This window comes from Arachis hypogaea, chromosome 4, assembly GCF_003086295.3.
Source record: "Arachis hypogaea cultivar Tifrunner chromosome 4, arahy.Tifrunner.gnm2.J5K5, whole genome shotgun sequence".
NCBI lineage: Eukaryota > Viridiplantae > Streptophyta > Magnoliopsida > Fabales > Fabaceae > Arachis > Arachis hypogaea.
In genome coordinates, this window is record NC_092039.1 from 28,219,169 (window position 1) to 28,224,259 (window position 5,091).

A 5,091-nucleotide genomic window follows, 5' to 3' on the forward strand; every position below is an offset into this window, starting at 1 on the left:
AAGTACCTTTCAACTTGTATTACCGCGTATATCTTCTTCTTCTTCTTCCTCTTGTTTTAAAGAACTGATATCAAAATTTCACATATTCTAATTAAAATTTAGAATAAACCATAATGCTTCTAGAAGATTTAAATAAAAAATATTTTAAAGAAATTTAAAAGTGTAACAAAATAATATATATATATATATATATATATATATATATATTCACAAAAATAACAGAATTAAAAAAATGAATATTTTCATTTATCCTTAAAAATTAGTGAAGCCAAATGAGTATTCTTTTGTGAAAGAAAAAAATTAAAAAAAAAAGAGGTCCAAAGATCAATTTATATTCTAATTTTTTGCATGTACTTTTTAATGGTTATTTAAATATTTTTAGAAAATTTGGGTCAAATATAAAAGTTGTTTGTCAAATATAAAAACTATATCATTCATATAAAAAAAAATTATTGGCTATTTTGTCACATTTAAAATTTTCTTAAGAGAGAACTTTGTTGTTTTGAGATTTTAGAACTATTTTTATTAATATTTCTAAAATTTAATTGTTATATTTTATACGTACATCTAATTATTCATCATACATCAATCTAATAATTACTATATGAGCGAGATTCAATTTCTTTTCCATTCCAAATCTATTAATTACATACGTGAAGAAAAATCGACCAAGCTTCTCCTTACATTTATCTTTTTTATTAGGCTTTTACAATTTAATTTATTTGGTTACTCTAAAATGTTGCTAATGGCAATGACTTAGAGAGCACTTTTTATTAAGATGATCCACAATTATAATGGTCCTTTTGGAAACGTAACAGGTCAACAAAATAATAAAACCCTGCAACTTGTGTTTTTATATTTTGTTTTAGTTAAAGTTTGTATTATATTTATATCTTGCTCTTTTTTACTGAGTTTGTATTTTACCTATAAAAAAATATTGAGTTTTATTTCCAGGTACCATGATGCATTGTGTTGTCTAATTGTTGATCTCCTAAAAGACGCAGCCAGCACCATAGAAAGAGCATTCAATTTTTCTCCTTACAATTTTGCAATAATAACCAATTTAATTGGGTGTGACTCGTCAAAACAGTTCTCGGGTACTTCTCCAACATTCAATTAATGTTAATAGCTTATTTCTTCCTACCATGGCTAATTGCAGTCTTGCTTTCTAACTTTGACATGAAGATACGTCCTGGCCAGCAAAAAAGTTACTGTGTAATTATAAATGTAATAAATGTTAAATATAAATATAATAAATTTATAATTATAAATGTTACATGCATATATAAAGTTATTCTTTAGCCATATCAAATTTTTAATATTGTCATTATCTTTTTCTTTTGTTATTGAGTCTATGTTTTTTTTTGGATTAATGATTAAATTAGTTTTGAAAAAATATATTATTTTCTAAATTCGTTTTTAAAATATTTTATTAATTAAATTAATTTTTTAAAGATTATAAATTAAATATGTTTATCCTTTTGTCACTTCATTAACAATTTTTTTAACAATTGATAATATAAATGTTGATTGACAGCATACATAATATCTAGTATATCTAATTAAACGTTGATTAAATATATCTATGAAAATCTATCAATTTAACACATTTTTCTTATTACATAAATCCTAATTCTAATATACTCTAAAAACTAAGTTGATAATTTTTAATAAATTTATTTGAGCAGTGTCTAATTAGACATATCAGGTATCATGTATGCTACCAGTTAACATTTCACATCATCAATTATTAACAAAAATGATTAAAGAAATAGCAAATAGACAAACATAGTTAATTTATAATCTTTAAAAGACTAATTTAATTAATAAAATCTTTAATGACAAATTTAAAAAATAATTCATCTTTTAAGTATTAATTTAGCTATTAACCTTTTTTTTTCTCCTTTTCATATTCATTGTGTTTTCTTTCTCAACATTTATTTTCTTATTCTTAACATATTTACTTTTTTATATTTTGTATTTATATTGAATTTGTGTTTTTTTTAATTCAGCATTTTGTTATTTAGATTTTTTTTACAGTCCAGCCACATATCTAAGTATTTTTGGCAACGAAGTCCAACAATAAGTTGGCACAAATTCAACAAAAATCACTTTCATCACACCAGCGTATACACACTCGCGTTTCAATAACGCAAAACATATTCTTCTCCTCCTCCTCCTCCTCATCCTCCTCCTCCTCCTCCTCCTCCTCCTTCACTTTCGCTGTCGTCATCACCAACAATACCAATATTTTGCTAACATCTTTATTGGTTCTAATTTTTCTGGTGCCATCATTAAATAATTTTGGTTCAGTTTTTAGTTTATATCGGTTTATTTGTGAATTAATTGACTTTCACTTCATGATGCTAATAAGTATTGACCAAATTTTTTATTCCTTAAGTAATTTTGGTTTATTTCTTAGTTTAATTGAGATTCATTTGAATCCATAACTAAATTGTATATGTTTTTGTTGATGATTGAGTCTTTTTGACTGCTTGTTCAAAATTGAACTAATTTTGGTTTATTTGCGTGTTAATTGAGGTTCACCTGATGCTGCTGATAAGTATTGACCAAATTTTTTATTCCTTAAGTAATTTCGGTTCATTTTTTAGTTTATTTGAGGTTCATTTGGATCCAGAAATAAATTCGATGTGTTTGTATTAATTGAGGTTCACTTGATGCTGCTGATAAGTATTGACCAAATCTTTTAGTAAAGAAGAATGAAATTATTCATTATCACTTTATTCAATTGTATTAGATTTCACTCTATTCCATTTAATTAGTTCAGATTTGAACAAACAGTAAAAAAAACTCAATCATCAATAAAAACACATCAAATTCATTTTTGGATCCAAATGAATCTCAATTAAACTAAGAAATGAACCGAAATTACTTAAAGAATAAAAAATTTGGTCAATATTTATCAACAGTATCAAGTGAACCTCAATTAGCACACAAATAAACCGAAATTAGTTCAGATTTGAACAAACAGTCAAAAAAACTCAATCATTAACAAAAACACATCAAATTCATTTTTAGATTCAAATGAACCTCAATTAAACTAAGAAATAAAATGAAATTACTTAAGAAATAAAGAAATTGGTCAATACTTATCAATAGCATCAAGTGAATCTCAATGAAAACACAAATGAATCGAAATAAATTAAAAAATGAATCGAAATTATTTAATGATGGCAGCAGAGATAATCAGAATTAATAAAGATATTTGTAAAACGTTGGTGTTATTGGTGATGACGATAACAAAAAAGGAAAAGAAAAAGAAGAAGATGCAACACTGGAGAAGAAAAGGAAAAGAAGAAGAACCTGCGTGTATGAATGTGAAAAAAGAAGGAGGAGGAGGAGAAGAAGGAAAGAAGAAGAACCTGCATGCGCGAATTTAAAAGAACCTGCGTGCGCAAATTTAAAAGAAAGAAAGAAAGAAAGAAAGAAAGAAGCAGAGAAGGAGAAGGAAACAAAGAAGGAGAAGGAAAAGGAGAAAGAGAAGGAGGCGTGTGATTTGAAAAGTTGTTATAGTAACTTGGTTAGACTTGGTTAAGTATTTTGCTTGGATGTAGAGCTTTATTATTTTCTTATTAGTTTAATATTGATGGTAATTAATTATAGTAGGAGTATATAACATAAGGTTAACCATAAAACATTATTTTTTTCTTGTTTTCATTCATTTGAAATTTTCAAAATGAGAAGAACTAATTTTTCTCCCTCTCTCAGCTTTCACTCTTCCTCTCTCTCTTCTGGTTCATCAAACCATTAACATCACAACTTGAATAATTTACGACATGAGATTTTTTTCATGGTGCAGTGAGCGTGGAGAGAGCAACCAAATTGTGAATCGAATTAAAAAGTTGTGAATTGACAATAATTGCCAATGACACTATTTTCTTTCTTTCCCTTATTTTTCCTTCAACATCTTTTTTTCCCTTTCTTATTTCTTTTTTCAAACTCATCCAATAGAGTTTGATGAGAGGCTATTTCACAAGATTCTTTCTTAGTGAATATAGATGTTCTTATCAACAAGTTAGAAGGAAGAAGAATACATGTATGATTCATTGATTTCTCAAAATGGCGGACATAGTAAACAGATCCTTGAGTAGTGGCTTTAACAACAGAGCAATGCCAATCTCTTCCATTAACTCACGAATCTTCAATCTCAAATCTCGAAGAGGTTACAAGTCTGATTCAAGATCAATCAAACCTTTATTTTCTCCACCCTAGAAAAATTTAGGTAGTAGAGATCGTGGAGCTACAATTAATCACGTGATCACTAAAGAGCATGATGATATACTCAGTGACAAACAATCTCAGCTCAATTGTCTCTAAGGCTGCGTTTGTTTCTGAGAATAGGACAGGACAAGACATTGAGAACAAGACATAAAGGACAAAGACACAAAATTTTGTTTTCTTATATTCTATTTAGTGATAAACTATAACAAATTATGAAAATCTAATTTATTCTTATTTTTTTTCATTAAAAAAATTGAGATGAAAGATATAATAATAAAAAAATATAATTAAAAAAATTAACAAGAATAATGAAAGAAAAAATGAAAAAAAAGTTGTGTCCTTTGTTAGCGTCCCCGTGTCCTTCCTGTCATGATGAACACAAAATACAGTATCTCTGGACACATTGTCTCTGTCCATGTCTCCTCTGTCAAACACGATTTTGTGTCTCTGTGTTCCTGTCTTTGTAAACAAACGCAGCCTTAAGAGAATACTGGAACATCAAAATCTGAGTTTACTCCAGAACAAAGATTTGCCTTGTTAGAGTTGATCAAAGACAAAAGTGTGCAGCAACAACCTCGTAATAATGCAAACCAAAATTTGACTAATTTCATTTAGACCTCCACCTAGGTAAAACCATTACATTACATTTTAATACAAGAATTATGAGTATTAGCACTACAAAATCTACACTATGGGTCATTGACTCCGATATAACAGATCATATGACTTTCAACTTAAAAGATTTTGCAAGCTTTTAAAATATTGCTCCAATCAATGTGATATTACCAAATGGAACCAAAACTGTCAGCACTATCATTAACATAATTACATTCTCTAAACACTTTTTTC